The sequence below is a fragment of the Erinaceus europaeus genome, chromosome 2, assembly GCF_950295315.1.
Source record: "Erinaceus europaeus chromosome 2, mEriEur2.1, whole genome shotgun sequence".
Lineage (NCBI taxonomy): Eukaryota > Metazoa > Chordata > Mammalia > Eulipotyphla > Erinaceidae > Erinaceus > Erinaceus europaeus.
The window spans coordinates 40,115,167-40,134,678 of NC_080163.1; the positions used below are offsets into that span (position 1 = coordinate 40,115,167).

Here is a 19,512-nt window from a genome sequence, read left to right on the forward strand (position 1 = left end):
AGATATGAGAATAGCTGTTCCTGCCCTTTTCAAGTACTTCTTATTCTTGCCTCTTTACTATAATTTTGTTTTCCAATAAATATGGGATATTTTTATTAAAAAGTGTAAGACTTTTTTTTTAATCCATACTTAGTAATGAAGCATTTCAGGAAATGTACTCTAGAAGGATCTAGTGCTGTCTATACTAAACTTTCAAACTTCACATGGCATGGTCTAACTTTTAGTTCTAAGGGGAAAAAAATGCTCGATGTCAGAAAAGGGTCTTTGTTTTGCCTTTTCTTGGCTGAATGGTTCATTATCTGGGGTAGCGGTTCATAAAGCAAGATGGCTCCTTAAAGGTAAGAAGATCTTTACTGAAAACACTTGGGCATGCCTCTCTAAAAGGGCAGATTTTCATTTTCTAGTTTCTGTCTTTTCCATCAAGAGTTCAAGGATTCTTGAAACAAAAAAGAAGTAAATAGATCCCTTGAGAACTGGAGCTGCATCAGGCAGAGACAGCGACAGCACCACTCACCTTTGTATTCCCCTTGGCATGGTGCCCAGCACATGGGATGTGCTGCCTAAATATGTTCACTGAATAAGTGAGTGTCTGAACAAATGCTGACTCTGAGTGTTGAGCTTTAGCTGAGATGTTGGGGGCAGGCAGGGAATGATACATTATTACTTTTAATATTTGGTCAGGAGAGATTTAAAAAATTAGATGGGAGTGAAGTGACTTTGTTAGGAGTAGGAGAAAACCCAAACAGAAGTAGGAAATTAAGATACTGGTGCTCCAGGTCCTGTGCTAAGTGTTGAGGATTCAGCTATGAAGAGGAGCTTCACTATAGTGAAAGGCAAATAGATGAAGTCATGACATATGAGAAGTGTGTCCCAACTGGCTTTGGAAACGTAAGATCGAACACTCAGTCTCCAAGGGGGAGGGGTAGAAAGGGTGGTAGATTGAGCAGAGGTGGCCAGGGGCAGTTTTGGTAAAAAAACACATCTTTCATGTGATTGGGGAGGTGGCTTAGTGGTAGTCTTCCTAGAGCCATGAAACCCCAGGGATGACAAATTATAACAAAAATAGAGTAAAACAAATCTTTTTTTTTTTTTGCAAGCCAGGGCCTTACACATGCAAAACCACTTTCCACTCAGGTAGAGAGAAAGAGACAGACAGAGGGAGAGACACCATCTCCCACATAGTGCCAGAGTATGGCAAGGTACACACTCCACCGTACCTGGGAATCTATCTCTTTGGCCACAATCTATCTTTTTAAAAAAATTAATTAATTAAATGACATTCAAGTTGACACCCAAGGTTGGTGAGAAGGAATGAGACAAGCAGAAAACAACAGATAAAGAATTTCAAGAGGGGGCCAGGAGGTGGCATATAAGGTTGAGCACACATAGTATGAAGAGCAAGAACCCCCACAAAGATCCTATTTTGAGACCCCAGTCCCTTACCTGGAGGAAGGTCACTTCACAAGTGGTGAAGAAGGTCTCAATTTCTCTCTGTTTTGTCAAAAAAAAAATGTCCACAGGAGCAGTAGATTCATAGTGTAGGCACAGAGTCCCAGTGATAACACTAGAGATAAATAAGAGAAAGAAAGAAAGAAAGAAAGAAAGAAAGAAAGAAAGAAAGAAAGAGAATTTCAAAAGAGAAGTAGAGTGCAAAAGCAAGCAAGCAGTGGAAGCCATGTAGAAAAAGCCCTGCTCAAGGGTCAGAGCAGAATAGAACCCCTCCCCATACTCTCTCTCTCTCTCTCTCTCTCTCTCTCTCTCTCACTCTCTCTCTCTTTCTCTTCTCAACAGCCCCCCCCCCAACACACACACACAAAGCAGGTCAGGACAGCACCATGACCTCAGGATAAGATCATTAAGCTATCCATATTAGAGAACTTGGCTTTTATCCCTTAATGGATAAATGTGGCCAGAACTTTAGTTACATTTTCAGCCTGTGCTAGCTGTCAACTCATTGAGGAATTGAAGTGAGACTGAGTGGGAGCAGAAGGTAGTCTAGTTGAGAAATGACAGTGATTTGGAGATGTGGAGAGACGAGGACAGACTTTAGAGAGGGTTAAGAATAGAACTGACAAGACTTGCTCCTGTATGAGAAGTGGTGGGCAACACTGAGTAGTCCTGATGGCTCCATCAAGATAATAGCCATTTTCTCCCTCATCCCTGCACTCTCTCCCCATCTCCCCATTCATGGCTTGGTTTCTCCACCAGCTACTTAGTATCATATGGTCTACTAAAATGTACTTGCTCTCATAATATAAGAAATTGCCTGTGGGGCTGGGTGATGGTTCACCCAGTTGAGTGCACAAGGACCTGAGTTCAAGCCCCCAGTCCTCACCTAAAGGAGGGAAGCTTCATGAGTGATGAAGCAGTGTTGCAAGTGTCTTTTTTCTCTCCCTTTCTATCTTCCCTTCTCCTTTCAATTTCTCTATGTCCTATCAAATTAAAAAATAATAAATAAACAAACATATGAATATTTACAAAGCGAGAGTAAGATCACTTGTTTGCAGCCCAGGAGGTAACACAGTGAATAAAATATTAAAACCTCAGTCATGAGGTTCTAAGCCTGATGCCTGGTATCACATATATATCCGCATGGTACTCTTGTTCTTTCTCTCATAAATAAATAAGTAACTAGGTGAGGGAGATAGCACAAAGGTTATGCAAACAAACTGTCAAGCCTGAGTCTCCTAGGTCCCAGATTCAATCCCCTGCACCAGTGCTCTGGCAAAAATAAATAAATAAATAAATAAATAAATAAATAAATAAATAAATCTTTTTAAAGATAGCTGTGTATGAGGCAGGGGGACTAGTTCAGCAGGTAGTGCTGGCAGCCCTTGTGTTCTTTCCTCAGGAAAGAATTCCAAGGGGACACACGTGCCTATGGCAAGGACAGGATTTATTGAAAGAGTTAAGTCAAAAACAAAACCAAAACAAAACAAAAACCCAAGTTGAAAAGTAGCTAAAGCTGCTTTTCCAGACCAGCAAAGGTTTTTAAAGAAGCTGTGCACCTTATTAGGCAAGAGCGACTGAAGGAAAGCTAAGAAAATTACATTTCCACAGAGTAACAAATAGACAGTCTCAAGGAAGGGGAGACCCGCCTAGTTCTCCTACAGGTTAGAATCTCTTTGGGGGTTTCTGTTCAATACCCCTCTCTCCTAAAGTCTGACTGGATGGTATTGCTGAGTCCATAGTCAGGTCCTACCCTGGGTGAGTTTGCCATAGTTTCTAGGTCATGTCAACATGTTTCTCAGTCATTTCTCATCCTTTGAGGTTGTCAGGGGTTGGCATGGTTAGCAACAAAGAATTACTCACAGCAATTGCTCACAGCAGCAGAGAATTGCTCAGGTAGTGCTGTCCTTTTAGTTACTGATACTGTGTCATTGTTCTGTTCTTTTAGAGTGAGAGGAGGGAGGCTGCTGTCACAGACCAGGAGAAACTACACAACTTCTGGAACTCTTCCCATGTACCTGGGCCTATAGTTTCTCTCAGTAACTTTCCAATCTACCCTTGCAACTTAGGGCAATGCCCTTGTTTCTGACCTAGACTCTAAAATATAGACCACACAGTAAGGTACCTGCCTTGTGATAAGTATAATCCAGGTCTGAGTTTCTGAACTGCATGGGGGTACCATGGTACTTGGGTAGAGGGGTGAGTCTCTGGTGCTCTGGCCTTCCTCTCTCCCTACCTCTCTACCCCTAAATGAAAAAAATCAGTCTAGGAGCAGTAAAATCATGCATGTGTGAGCCTCCATCTCATCAAAGAGAGAAAAAATACTCTTGAAACCGTGATTTAAAAAAAAAATTATTTGAGAGAGAGAAGCCAAACATCACTCTGGCACATAAGATGCCAGGAATCATCAAGCTTGGCACCCTATATTTATAAGCTCAGTGCTCTAGTCACTGTGCCATCTCCAGGTCACTAGAATCAGAATGTTTATCCATTGTGTTTAGTATATTTTTTCTGGTGCCTCAAATATACTTGAAACATAGGAGATGTTCAATCAACATTTGCTTCATTATTGAATGGATGGATAAGTCATCATAAGTGAAGAACATTTTCATTGGTTGTTGATGCATAACAACTCCAGAATCTCTGTGACACACAACAAACAGTAATTACTCTGGTTTATGAGTTTATGAAACAGCCTGGGCAGCTGTGCTTCAGGCCACAGGCCTGTGGAGTTCCATGGGTTGAGATCAGTTCTCTATGTGTATTTTCATTCTTCATGACCAATGGCCACCTAAGTCTATCCTTCTAAGGATAGATAGTAAAAGCACAAAATGTCAAGTCAAACCATCAAAAGCCTCGAGCATTAAGTTCATGCCATGTATACTGGCCAAAGTCAAGATCAAAGGGGCAAAGAGGTAAGCTTCACCTACAGTTGTGAAAGGTATACTATAGTGTCACTTGGCAGAAGGTGTGGATGTGTAATTTCATAGCAGCTAAGAGTGAATGGAGATTTAGGGGATGGTGGGGTAGATAGCATAATGGTTATGCAAACAGACTCTCATGCCTGAGGCCCCAAAATCCCAAGTTCAATTCCTCATACCACCATAAACTAGGGCTGAGCAGTGCTCTGGTAAAGCAAGAGGGAGAGAGAGAGAGAGAGAGAGAGAGAGAGAGAGAGAGAGAGAGAGAGAAACACAGTCTACCATGGATGACTGTTGTGTATGACTTGAGCAGCAGTACATCAGGAGGTACTATTCATTGACATGGGGAGGTTTGGAGCTGGACCAGGTTGAGGAGATAGAATCACAAATCTCATGAGTTCAAAAAGAGACCTAATTAATAAAGGCAGTGAGATGGCCAAGGCAGATGTTACAAGTTTGGGGAGTGTGACTAGTTTAAGCAAAGACAGAATACATGGGCAATCTAAGGAGCATCTTTAGAACAGCAGATATAGCCAGATCAAGGGGTTTTTGTCTTCTGTTCTGTATCTTAGCTCTGCTTCCCTATTTTGGACTAACTTCAAACAAATTCCCTTCTTATAGAGCTGGAAGCCTCCAAGTTACCCTTAGCTTAGCAATGACCCTCTGAAGGACTGTTTTCTCTTAACATCCATAGATCATTCCTGAGAGATGACATATGGTGACTTACTTGAGTCGTTTCATGCCCATCTATGAGCCAACAAATCACTGAGAACTGACTAAAGACCTATGATAACCCTTCCAGGTCAGATGCCCACCCCTAGATTGGAGTGTCTGGTACTGTTGTTAATATAGGATGGAGTGATGTTATTAAAAAAGGGGAAGGGTAACAAAGTATGGCCGGCAGGCAAAAGCCATGGTTCTACAGTCCAGTAGAGACACATGGGTAAGAGGATAGTTTAAGGACCTAGAGATCATTACTCAAGTCCAAGATGGAAACAGAAGTTTGAGAATTGTCTGCAGCAGATCTGAGAGTGAATGAGATCATCTATTATAGTAAACAAAGAAAGGGGTCTACAGTCTGGTGAAAGGAATGCAAATTTTGTGTAACCAATGAATTTGTTAAGAATATTTTAGAAACTGCTGAACTTTTAAGAGAAAATGCGTGGTTTTAAAACAGATATCCTGGAAGCCAGCAGGTAGCTTACAGATGAAGCACACATTATCAAGTACAAAAAGTAAAAAAAAATCCAGACTAGAGACCAGGGCCACCACATGGGAGTGCTTGCAGGAAGAAAAGCTTCACTAATGGTAGAACAGAAATAGTATTTCAGTGTCTCTCCTCTGTGTGTCTCTTTCCCTTTCTAGCTCTTTGTCTCTCACCCTCTAGTTTTAAAATATTTTATTTATTTTAATGAGCGAGAGATAGGGAGAAAGAGAGAAAAGGAGAGCAAGACATAGCACTGCTCAGCTCTGGCTTATAGTGGTGCTGGGGATTGAGCCTGGGATCCCAGAGCCTCATACATGAAAGTCTCTTTGCATAAGTTATGATATCTCTCTAGACCCTCTTGCCTTCTAAAAGAGAAAAAAAGCCACCAGGAGTGGTGGAGTCATGCAGTCACCAAATGCTGGCAATAAACCTGGTGGTAGTAGTAGTAGTAGTAGTAGTAGTAGTAGTAATAATAATAATAATATTAATAATAATACCACAAGGGGTTTGGGTAGTGGCACACTAAGTTAAGATAGCACAGTACTATGTGGAAGGACCTGCACAAGACCTGGGTTTGAGGTCTTGCTCCCTACCTGCAGCAAGGACAAGCAGTGAAGTAGGTCTTCAGGTGTTTATTTTTCTCTCCCTCTCTATCTACCCCTCTCCTTTCAATTTCTCTTTGTCCTATTGAGTAAAATATAAAGGAAAAAATTAAAAATAAAAAAGCAAAAAAAATAACAACAACAACAAAAAACTAAAGTATAAAGGGTGAAATATTAGCTTGGGAGGCCCTCTAAATGGTGACATGCATGAGGCCCTGCATTCATTCATTCACTCATTCTTTCCTTGGCACAAAAAAAAATTCTACATTGAAACATAATATTAATGATTATGATCATCTAGATTAGAGATAAGAGAAGATTAAGATGACACTAAATTCAGCCCTTAGTGTAACACCACCATAAGTCAGAGCTGAACTGTGTTATGCTCTCTCTCTCTCTCTCTCTCTCTCTCTCATAAGTAAATAAATAGGAAAAAAATGCCACCAGGAGCAGTGGATTCTAGTGCCAGCACCGACCTCCAGCAATAACCCTGGAGGCAAAATAAAATAAAATGAAAATAAAACAAATGCTTATATGGCACTTACTATTCTAAGTGTTTCTGTTCATTTAAATCTCATAATAACTCTATGAAGTGTTTGTAACTTACCCTATCCCCCCCCACACACACACAATTTTACACACATGGAGTCTGAGGGACAGACTAGTTGAGAAACTTGTACAAGATCACCTAGGTAGTGAGGGAGACAGACTATTCTCAAATCAGGGCATCTGGCTTCATAGTTCTCATGACTCCAGTGTTCTGCCATGAGAGTCATTCCAGAGAACATGAGGTTCCCTTCTCCTTTGCCTCTCCCCGATTCCCTAGCACACCCAGACTTTCACCTGCTGCTCTGGATTTGCAGCAGGGCATACATGTGGTTTGGCTCATCTGAGGATGAACTCCACGAATGTAGAACAGTGGAGGTCAATCGAGTTAACTTAGAGGGTGTTTGCTGGCAAGAGGAAAAGATGCAGTCAGGAAGAAATGAGTGCTCACTTCAAGCTTTGCTTTAGAAAGCCTCTTTGTTTTATGACTCTGGGTGCAAGCAACCCTTTTAATTTTGTGTTTTGGATCCCAGCCATAAGAAGCCTTCTTTAATGTAGCAGATGGCTGGAGACAGGCAAGCAGGGTTCCTACACTCTGCATCAAACGGCCTTCCCTAGAGAGGAGTCTCCAATTACGTTGCTCAGAGAAAGAGCAGACAAAAAAAGATAACTTAAAATGGACACATTAAGTCTGAATCTAGCATAAAGAACACTGCTTTAAGCACCTGCAAACATTTTGAAGGCAGGAAATCTTTGGAGACTCTGATAAAAAAAAAAAACTATAGACTTCTGCAGGAGATTTGGATGAAGGTATATACATAAAAACATGGAAGACTCATGGAGTGTCTGTTAACTGTTCTGTACCTGTGAGATTCTGTGCTTCTGGTATAGGCAGTGTCTTTGACTTTTTCTTTCTTTTTCTTTCTTTTTTTTTTATATGCTAAGATTCTCAATACTTTGGTTGTGAAAATAAAGGGTCTGTGGACTAGTAAAGAAACATTTTGCATCAGAACACTCAAATTTTACTGGAAAAAAATAATTCTTTCAAATGTGTAAAATCTCTTTAGTGCAGAGGGCAGGCTGGGAGATAGCTCACACTTTATGAGGTGCAAGGACTTGGTTTTGAGCCTCCAGTCACCACATGGAAAAGCCATGAGAAGAAGAAGCTTGGCTAGCAGTGGAAGAGTGATCTCTCTTCCTCTTTGCCTCTCACCTTCTATGAGAAAGAGAGAGAGAGAGAGAGAGAGAGAGAGAGAGAGAGAGAGAGAGAGAGTCAGCCTGCTGAGAGCAATAGAAACATGTAGGTGACAAAACCCTGGAGAAAAAAAAAAAGAAAAAATCTCTCTTTAGTGTCTTTTCTAGTTGGCACTGAACCTTAGTTCCTTCTGTTAAAGACTAACTTGAAGGTTCTTTTGAAAATTATAACATTATGATTTTTCCCCTGAGATGGTGATAAATACATTTGCACATTATTTATTTCAACTTCACTTGTCAATTTTTTTTCTTATTTTAACTCTTATTTCTATGCTATTTCCAAAATTAAAGAATGGGGGGTAGGGCTAGTGTGTCAATTGAAGAGCATACAGCAGGGCTAGTGAAATAGCTCACTTAAATAGCTCACTGCTTTGCCATGCACACAACCCACATTTGAACCAGACCCCCATCACACTGAAGGATGCTTTGATGCTGTGGTCTTTTTCATTCTCTGTCTCTATCAGAAAGAAGAGGAAGGAGAAGGAGGAAGATGAGCATGAGAAGGAGGAGAGGGGGAAGAGGGAGGAGGACTAGGAAGGGGAGGAGGGGAGGAGGAGTTCTGCAAGATATAAACTAGTCTTTATGGAAGACTCTCCTCAGTTATAGGAAAGAGCAGAAGTGAGATCTTTCTTAAAGACACTGAACTTAAAAAAAATCAACTTAACTCAATGTCTCTGTATTTAAAAATTAAAATTAACTATAGAAAGGCAAATTTAAACATTCTAATTCTTTGTGGTTTAGACATACCTATATGGTCCTATGTTTTGTGAAAAATTACCTCTTTTGGGGTCTGAAAACTCAAGGAAACAGTATGGCATGAACTAAATCAACATTTAGGCTGTTTTTTTGTTTTGTTTTGTTTTGTTTCTCTGTATATTATTTATATATATATATATATATGTATATATATATACACACACACACACACACACACACACACACACACACACACATAGTAGGGCTCCATCCTCTGAGAATATTGTTTTGAAGGGTGAATGGTAGGTAGGATAGCATAATGGTAATGCAAATAATGGGGAGACAGGGAGTTCTAGTTCTGCCATTCTGAAGATTGAAGACAGGGCCTCCCACATTCAACATACATATTCTACTGCTGAGTTACCCTGTCAGTCCTAGTTTTGAAGTTTTATTTTTTTATTCTAAACATTTATTTACTTGTTAGTGAAAGAAAGAGAGAGAACACAAGCATCACGCTAACATATAGTGCAGGGTTATCCTGGTGCTTGGTGCCTGCACTATGAATTCACTGCTCCTGAGTCCATTTATTTTTTATTTTTTGGACAGTACAGAGAGAAATTGAGAAGGGATGGAAGATAGAGAAGGAAAGAAAAAGATAGACACCTGCAGACCTGCTTCACCACTTGTGAAGCAACCGTCCTGCAGGTGGGGAGCTGGGGGCTTGAACCAGGATCCTTGCTCGGGTCCTTGCTCTTTGTCCTATGTGCGCTTAACCTGGTGCACCACCACCAGGGCCCCTAAGCTGGTTCTTTACATCAAATGAATAATTAAGATAATTATTGAAAAAAATTTAAGAAAAACTCCACTTCCCCTCCTGCCCACCCAAATATCAATCAATTTAAAAGCCAGGGTGGCAGCCCAGCAGTTGGGCACATGCTTGTTAGATACATCCTTGATATTACATAAAATAGCAGGTCAGAGCTTCTTCTGGTCTCTATCTCCTTTTCTTTCAATAATAATTGTGTAATTTTTTAAAAGAATTTATTTGTTTATTTGTTCATGAGAAAGATATGAGGAGAGAAAGAACCAGCCATCACTCTGGTACATGCCAGGTATTGAACTTGGGACCTCATGGTTGAGAATCCAATGCTTTATCCACTGAGCCACCTCCTGGACCACAATAACTGGGTAATCTTAAAAAGAAAGAAAAGAAGGAAGGAAAAAAGGGAGGGAGGAAGGGAGGGAGGAAAGAGAAGGGAAGGAAAGAAAAGGAAGGGGAGAGGAGCAGAGGAGGAGAGGGAAGGGGAGGAGGGGAGGGAAGGGGAGGGGAGGAGGGAAGGGGAGGAAAGGGGAGGAAAGGGGAGGGGGGGAGAAAGGAAAGGAAAGGAAAAGAAAGGAAAGGAAAGGAAAGGAAAGGAAAGGAAAGGAAAGGAAAGGAAAGGAAAGGAAAGGAAAGAAAGGAAAAGAAAAAGAAAACTAGCTTGGATTTGTATCGGGAATTCTAAACCTCAGCATTATTGCTATTTTTGGCTAGGTGCTTCTTAGAAGGAGACTGTTCTGTGCATTGTTGAATGTTGACTAGTTTCCCTGGTCACTAACCAGTACATGTAACTAGTCCTGTGTCTTTCAAAGATACAACAACCCAAATGTTTCCTAGGGAGCAACAATAATCCTGGTGGCCAAACAATATTAATATTAATAAAACAAATGTACAATATGTTATAAATGTTTTCCTAGGATTAAGAAGCACTAGTACAAACTTTCTAGAAGTTGTTTTCTCTACAAGAAATTAAAATTGAATATTGGAGTTGCTTTTCTCTGATGTGCATTGGGGCAAACAGTGTTAATGCTCACCTCAATGACTTGATTTGTTCAAGTCACCCTACACTACTTCTATTTCTTTTTTCCTCCCTTCTTCCTTCCTTGTCTTTCTTTCCTTCTTTCTTTCTTTCTTTCTTTCTTTCTTTCTCTCTCTCTTTCTTTCTTTCTTTCTTTCTTCCTTCCCCCCCTTCCATATTTTATCTGATTGTTCCAGACTGGAACTTCTTTGTATTAGTCTTATGATTCTGGCATGTCTGTTCATCTGCTGTTTGATGATCTTTTTGGCAAGAGATACTTAGTGATCTAATTTTCTATAGCCTTTGAGGTCTGGATAATTTCTCATTTCTTTGGTAGGCTAACCTCCCCTCTTCCCTTCCATTTCAAATATCTCTTCCAATTTAAGTCATATGTTGAGCCCCCACAGCATAACTTAGGGCTAATGGAGTCTCTAGTTGACCTGATCAGTATGTGAACACATGGTTCTGGAAGCAAAACTGTTGGCTTTGTGATTGTTAAAATGCATCTCGAAATCACAAAATGTTGCTTGCACATGTGCAGTGACTGCAAGACAACAAACAGTTTGATTTGGAAAGGGTTTTACTAGGTGTTTGAAGGGAGGGATGGCTGTAGTAGACAAAATATTTAAGTTGGTTGTTAGGTCTTATACTATTCAATAATGCACTCTGCAAACATCAGTTCTGGAGGGGGAGAAAAAAAGCATCCTCTAAGGCCAGGTTATAGGCATTTCTGGGAGTTGTAAATCCATGCAGGCTCCAAAAATATGTGTTTTCCAAGGGCTGGAAATTTCTGAATTAACAACAAATAATCAGAGAGTGTGACAAAGAGTTAAAGTACACAGACTTTACTTTCACACAGTTTATGATGTAGTAAAGAGGTTTAAGATGTAGACCTGAGATTGTACACTGATGGTCAACAGACAAGCTAGGAACCCTGGACTTGTTTTGTTTGGCTTGTATAGGTTTGGCCTCCTGAATGCATGTCTGAAAATATGAGAAAGGAAAGAGGGGTGAGGAAAAAAGAAAAAAGAGAAAGAAAAAGACAGGGTGGAAGAAAATGAAACTTATTAAATATAATAACAGATTTTTGCACTGAAACGCATATTTCCAGCTGTTTTTGAAAAATCATATCTGCCATCACTGGGCCCTTATTCCCACATTTCCCCATGGTGACAGTTGGTGGGAGTGGAACAACAGCTGTCTCTTTGATCACTTTCTAATAAGACCTCAGCCTGACCTGTTACAATACCACCACTGTCACCACCCTACCCCTGTGGGTATTTGAGATGACCTCCCCTAGTGTAGAGAACCCCACAATAGTTACCTAATCTTTTCACTGTGGAAACAAAGCACTGACTCCCAGAGAAAAAGAGCAGCTGTCCATTTGTGTACCATGTGAGATGAACCTGGCTCAAGCCACAGAGTTCCTAGGTTCAATCTCCAGCACTGTGTTTTACCAGAGTTGAGCGCTGCTCTGTTCTCTCCGACCCTTCTCATTTCCTAAAAGTAAACAGATCTTTTAAAAATAGAAAATTGCAAGGGAGATGATGAGAAATGATCTGATATTGGGGACTGTTTTGAGGGGACTGTAAAACATCACTCTCATTTTGGTTTATGGTGGATTATTGAAGAAAAAAATTAACATTTATTTATTTTTTTACTTATTTATTTTGGTCACCAGGGTTATTGCTGGATCTTCATGCCTGCACAATTCCATCACTCTTGGTGTACTGCCTTTGTTTGTTTGAGAGAGAGGTGGGGTGGGACAGACACCACAGTACTGCTCTACATCTAGTGAAGTCACCCCTTTGCATATGGTGTCTAAGGGCTCTAACTGGGACCTTGTGCATGGTAGTGTGAGATATCTCTCAGCCCCTAGATTTTATTTTCAACTTCTATTTTTTAAAAATTTTTTATTAAGAAAGGATTAATGAACAAAAACATAAGGTAGGAGGGGTACAACTCCACACAATTCCCACCACCCAATCCCCATAACCCACCCCCTCCCATGATAGCTTTCCCATTCTCTATCCCTCTGGGAGCATGGACCCAGGGTCGTTGAGGGTTGCAGAAGGTAGAAGGTCTGGCTTCTGTAATTGCTTCCCCGCTGAACATGGGCGTTGACTGGTCGGTCCATACTCCCAGTCTGCCTCTCTCTTTCCCTAGTAAGGTGTGCCTCTGGGGAAGCTGAGTCAACTTCTATTTTTTAAAAAAATTTAATTCCTTTTAATGGGAGAGAGAAAAAAGAAGAGATAGGGAGTTCTAGTTCTGCCATTCTGAAGATTGAAGACAGGGCCTCCCACATTCAACACACATGTTCTACTGCAGAGTTACCCTGTTAGTCCCAGTTTTGAACTTTTGTTTATTCTAAACATTTATTTACTTGTTAGTGAAAGAAAGAGAAAGAACATAAGCATCACTCTAGCATATAGGAAGCTGCAGATCAAACTCAGTACACTGTCTCTGAGAGTCCAATGTCTCAACCTCTGTGCCACTTCCCAGGCTGCCCAGGGTTAAACTAATAAAGACACAATTGGTGGGTAACTATTCTTCACTAGTGTTTCCAAGCTGGTTGCCCTCAGTAGTACTAGGATCATATTCTGGGAACTGCTGGCAGTTTGGGGAAAGTGGAGAGAAAAGTACTGAGAAGAGCTCTGGTCTTCTTATCCCAAAAGATGGATTGGAAGAGTCTCAGTCAGATGGGCGGTCACTTTGTTCCTCAGCGGCCACTACCAAGCAAGGGTTGTGTCTCCCACTGGCTCTCCCTGGCCTCCTCCAAAGGAACCCAGGTTGACCTGAGGCTGACATCCTGTGGGATAAATAGGACACAGAGGGGATGAATTTGAGGAGGTCTGGATTCAGCCACAGGGAGAAATAGAAAGCCAGGCCCTCCCTCCTGCTGTGAATCCCCTGGGCTTGGGGGCAGACCCCTTCCAGACCCCCCTCCCCCAAGTTGCCCACTGTAAAGACTAGTTAAGACTAGAATCAAACTGTCCACCACAATGGTAGGCAGTTTTTGTCTCTTCATGTGTATTTCTTCACACCTAGCAAGGTTTGTCTCCCAGATACCCTATCTTGAATCTGAAATAAGCATTTTCTTTGTCAGCCCAGAGGCTAGAAATTACCATAGGCTCTCAGAGACAAAGGGTTCTTCTTTGCAAAGGAGTGTTAATAGGAGGCAAATTATTCTTCTATTGAGAGGTGTCTGCTTATTTCAACTGCAGGGTTGCCCTGCTAATCAGAACTCTCTCTCATCTCTGTTCTCTCTCCTGGCTTGCCTTTTCCTCCTGATAGATCTTCAGTACCAAAACGCTGGTGGGGGGTCGAGGGAGAGATCATTCTTTCTTTACCTCCATGCAGCTGTGATATTTTATCTTCTTTAACACCCCAACACGGGGGCAGTGCCACCCAGAGAAGGCCAAGGTCTGCACCACATATCCACAGGCCTGCAAGAGGGGTGGGGCAAAAAAGAAATTTGTTAAATTGTCCGCAGGGAAGGGGTTTGTAGAGCTCCATCCTCTGAGAATATTGTTTTGGAGGGTGAATGGTAGGTAGGATAGCATAATGGTAATGCAAAAAGACCTTGCTTGAGTTTCCCAATTTCCAGGTCCAACCCCTGGCACAGTCTTCAGTCAGAGGTCACATAAAGCTAACAGGCAACCTATAAATAAATCAAAGCAGCCAATCAAGTTAAGGCTGACAGTGTCTTCATCTATACTCTAGGGATGAGATTTCCAGTTGTACCTTTTAGGGGAAGGACAGTTATGATGTGGGGGTGATTTGTGGTTCTGGGGTCTCAAGTTCTATTGTTTCTGGTATGATATATATATATATATATATATATATATATATATATATATATATATATATATATATATTCAGCTTTATGGGGAGGGGCGTGGAAGGGATGAAGGAAAAAACAGGCGCCAGTCACCCCCCCATCCTAGAGCTTCTCTGGTATAACTGTGGTGCTGGATCTCGAACCCAGGGCTTAAGGCTTTACACAGGGTAAGGTGCGCACCCTACCCGGTGAGATGTTTCCCCAGGGCAATTATTGAATTAGATTTATTTATTTATTTATTTATTAGAGACAGAGAAATTGAGAGGGGAGGGGGATATAAAGTGAAAAAAAAGACGGACACCTGCAGCCCTGCTTCACCACTCCTTAAGCTTCCCCCTCTCGCCCCCGCAGGTAGCGGCCAGGGATTTGAACCCGAGTCCTTGAGCACTGTAATAAGTGCGCTTAACCAGGTGCACCACCATCTGGCCCCAATTCTTAGAATGTATGAAGGCGTGCTGACTTAGTGATTGCAGTGGCAATGGGGGTGGGGATCACTGACTACCCCTCTAGGGTTAGGCGGCCAGTAGGAAGCTCAATACCGGCGGGCGCGAAGCCTGGGGCCAAGAGCTCCCAGCTCCGGCAGGGGCTCCCTTCCTTCTGCCCCGCGTGCTGAACTCCGCTCTGCCCTCCCCTCCCCTCCCCTCCTCTCTCTCCAGTGGTCACTCGGCCGCCTGTGCGCATGCGCCGCCCCCAGCGGGCGTCCTCCTCTGCTCTCATCCGGGTTCTGGCCGCACGGGCGCCGTGCGCGTGTCCCGCGGCCAAGCTGCTAATAAAGTTGCACTGAGGGGGAAGCGCACTACGGCGCCGGGAGCGTGCGCCCAGCGGGCCGTGGCGTGAGTGCGGGCTTCCCGTGAGTGTGTGTGTGTTGGGGGGAGCTGCAGGCTCTGCCGGGAAGCGACTCGCTCTGGAGCGCGCGTGGGGGTGGGAGGCCCGGGCCGACGCGGAGGCGTTGGGCGGCGGGCGGAGCGGAAACAGCCGGGCCTGCGGGGCGGGAGGTAGGCCGGGCGCGGGCCTGCGGGGTCGGGGCTGGCGGGCGGGCGGCGGCGGCGGCGGAGCTGCGCCCGGCAGTGGAGGAGGCCCGAGCTGCGGCCCGAGCTGGCTCTGCCCCAGCACCGCCGCGCCCGGGGGGTGGCGGGGCGGGGGCTGCGCGAGGCCTTCGGGCGGCGCTGCTGTCCGGGACCGGGGAGCCGCGGCGGCTTCTTTCCCTGCAGCCGGGGAGTCGGCGCTCGGCCGGGCCGCCGGGTGGCCGGATGAATCCGTGTCGCCGCCGCCGCCTCCTCAGCCGCCGCCGCCGCCGCCGCCTGTGTTTTTAAAAAGATAAGGATCCTTGCTTATCGGTGGGAATTACACCCCGGGCCGCTGTAACCCGCTGGTCCACTCAGCCGGCCGGCCGTCAGTCCGTCTGCCTGTCTGTCTGTCCCTGCTTCTGCTCCCCCCACCACACATTTATCCCAGGCCTTCGGGGGTGAGCAGCAACCCCGTTTCTGAGATTCAGATTCTGCTCCCCCCCTCCGCCGCCGCCCCTCCTCTTCACCCCCTTTCTTCAGCTGCTGTTATTACGTGGAGTTTGGAGCCTGAAGCTTGAAAACTCCCATGTGGCGCCTGACTTGAGTGCGGAGCATGCTCAGTAGCCAAAAACCAGATGTGACTTTTTTTTTTCCTCCTTTTTCTTTTTAATCGTTGCAAGAAAAGTGGGGGCGAGGGGACAGTTAATCGTTAGGTCTTGGCATGGTTCTGCCCTTTTCCTAAACAAACAAACAAAAATCAACAAACACAAATATTCCCGCCTCCCCACTCGGGTCTGGATATGACACGGAGAAAGAAGCAGGGAGTCCGGAGCAAGAGGAGGCGGAGGCGGAGGCGGCGGCTTCGAGGCTGGAAGTGAGGAATGAAAAGCCCCAACACCCAGGGCCAGATCTCTGTCTTGATTACAGAGACATTATTTCCTGAGCAGCTGGAGGTCCTGGCGAGCAAGTGGTGGGGGGGCTTTCCTGGCTGCTGGTGCTGGTCTCTATGGGTGTGGCGCTGTGTCACTTGTTTACCTTATCTTTTCTGGGGAAAGAGTTTGGAAGTCTGGTTTGAGTTTGTCACCATCAAGCCTGTTGCCTAGCGCGACCCCAAGTTGTCCCTCAGCCTCAACGGGTCACAAAGATGGGGCAGAGGGGGACGAGGTGGCTGTAGGCCTCAGAGAAGTAGAGAGGGAAAGAGGCTTGTTTTGTTTTGTTTAGTTTGTACCCAGAGTGCTTGAATTTCTCCAGGATATCTGGACTACCCTGAGTTATTTTTTTTTCCCTTTATGGGGAGATTAATGGTTTACAGTCAACTGTAAAATACAGTAGTTGGTACATGTGCAACATTTTTCAATTTTCCACACAACAGTCTACCCCCCCACACACACACACAGGTCCCACCTTTGTCATCACGTTCCAGGACCCCCACCCCCCAGTCTTTTACTTTGGTGCAATATACCAACTCCAGTCCAAGTTCTGCTGAGTGTTTTCCCTTCTGTTCTCATTTTTCAGCTTCTTTTGAATGTGATCATTGCACGTTCGTGAATTAGTTTTTTTTTTTTTTATTTAAATGTGATGCTTGAAGTGGAATACCTCAGTCCTAATCGACTTAGTGACTTTACAAGTCGTTACATTTTTTTTTTTGCCAGATTCCTGTCTTTCTCTTTCTTTTTCTTTTTCTTTTTTATTTTTTTTTCCTGTCTTTTGTATGGAGAAAACAATACTTAGAAATGATCTCATGGCTGTCACATTGGTGGATCCAAGTACATGAAGTCAAAGTGTTACAAAACCGGTGAAGACTACAGAACAGAATAAATTATATTTTCTTATTTTGTACTGCTTTTCTCCTAAGAAAACAGTGTCTAGATTGCAAAAGTAGAGAACGACATTTTAATGAAGTTTAACCTGATAATGGTTGTACACACAATGTTTACATTTTATTTACTCTTGATTGCATAATTTCTGGAAAGTATCATCCTTTATGTCCTACTTGTTACTCCCTCAGCCAGTATATCTTGCTTTGTTTTGCATAACTGCTGTTACAGGTACATTTTACCCAGGTATTTTTGCTTAAAATCCATTTGTCACTTGTGATTCCATTCCTTTCAGATCATAGTTGAAGCAGGCAGTAAAAGTTAGCTGACTTTGCTCTTAACTTTTAAGTGCATTCATATGATATGATCTAGATAAAATATGGAAGGGAGCAGTAAACTGGGCAAAAAATAGTGAACTGTTTTTGTAGATTCTGTATAGATTTGGTGGTATTATCTGTGTGTCTGGTTTACTATTACAGGCACCCCAGAAATGGATAGATCTGTGTTACATTTCTTCCTCTTCTGGCAAAGTCAGCTATTAGTTTCAGAGAGAGACTGTGGCAGCATGTTATTACTAATGAGGTTTGAATCAGATTGTTGTTTACTGTTGATGATGTAACATGTTGCTGGTAGTAGTATTAAAAGTTGCCTTCTGAAATAAGGTAGAGGGTAGTATATTCTGCCTACCATTTTCACTGGGTTTTTCGTGCTTGGCTGAACCTGAAGGCACATTAGACTATAACCATAATTACATCTGGGCAGCCTGTTTCCTGTTTTCATCATGAACCCAAACAGCATGATTTGCAGTGAAGATCTTTTTTGTCTTTTGTGTTTTCTCTCTATTGCAAACAAATTTGTAACTTGGTCATATCAAAAATACTGACTTCTTAGTGTTTTGAAGATAGTAGAATATTGAACAGTTTCTCATTTCTTTATAGCTTAAATAAGAATACCGTCTAAAAAAATCACACATACTGTTTGATTTTATATGAATTTTGATATTACCAGTAGTCTGTAGAGCCTTTGAATTAAAGATAATTTCCCTTTGTTTATCACTTATCAGTGTTTACTATTACCAGATGTATTTGTTGCATTAGGCAGCGAGCCACACTTTTTTGCTTGAGTTTCAAGGCTAGCTTCAGTACACTCTAGGGTGCACTGCTTTTAATATCTATCTTTAACCTCCCTGCTTATCAATCTTATTTAGTTCTAGAAAATCTGTATTCATTGTTTCTCTGTGTGCTTAAGGAAAGCTTAAGGAAAGCAAAGTGTGGGGAGCCACATGTGCCCTCAAGGTTGCTATTGGCATGGCCATAGAGTCTTTGTTAAAAGATAAGTTCCTGGGAGTCGGGCTGTAGTGCAGCGGGTTAAGTGCAGGCGGTGCAAAGCACAAGCACCGGTGTAAGGATCCTGGTTCGAGCCCCGGCTCCCCACTTGCAGGGGGGTTTCTTCACAATTGGTGAAGCAGGTCTGCAGGTGTCTCTCTTTCTCTCCTCTCTGTCTCTCCCTCCTCTCTCCATTTCTCTCTGTCCTATCCAACAACCACAACATCAATAACAACAACAATAATAATTTGCAACAATAAAACAAGGGCAGCAAAAGGCAATAAATAAATAAATACCAAAAAAAAAAGTAGTTTCTTCAAATATGACAGGCACCTTATATCCTATGTGTTTACCATCTACTCATAAGGTCTAAGCCATTGAGGATTTCTCTATATAAGGGACGGTAGTAGTCTGAGGGAAGACTTTTGCCTCCACCACTTTATATAATCTGGAAGAAAGTTGGGAGAGTAGAACCCAGGATAGCTGCACAGAAATAAGGTGCTTTCATACCAGAAAGGTGATAGATGAAGGACTCCAAGAAGACTCATCTTTTTTGCACCCTTCTTCCATTTCAGTTAATAGTTTTGTGCTAGATTAGTCAGTATCTGGAACTCTTTTTTTTTTTTTTTTTACTATATTTATTTATTGGATAGAGACAGCTAGAAATTGAGAGGGAAAAGGAGTGATAGACAGACACCTGCAGTATGGCTTCACCACTCACATAGCTTTCCCCCTGCAGATGGGGAATGGGGGCTCAAACCCCGGTCCTTGCACATTGTAACATGTACACTCAATCAAGTGTAGCACCACCCAACACCTAGAACTCTGATTCTGGAAGGTTAAATTATTGTTTGAGAATTCTTCAGAGCTGGGTCATTAGGACCAGCTAATCTCCCAGTCTCATTGATTATATCTACAATCTAACAGTGTTTATTATTTTATAACTTTAAAAAGATGAAGGTACTTACAGAGTTATTAGGTTTTTCATAAACAATCCTGTGTTCTGGGC

General features: G+C 42.8%; 1 protein-coding gene across 4 annotated transcripts in view; it reads left to right on the top strand.

Annotated features, from left to right (window-relative positions):
• Positions 1–15,053: 15,053 nt before the first annotated feature.
• Positions 15,054–19,512, top strand: part of SMAD5 (SMAD family member 5) — a 40,063-nt gene continuing 35,604 nt past the window's right edge. The window contains exon 1 of one of the 4 annotated variants that reach the window (XM_060178420.1): positions 15,054–15,204. The gene's annotated coding sequence lies outside the window, so the exon portion shown is untranslated. Of the gene's footprint in view, positions 15,213–15,408; positions 15,692–19,512 lie in introns of those variants that run through there. The other 3 variants (XM_060178428.1, XM_060178444.1, XM_060178449.1) reach the window with 3 other exon arrangements.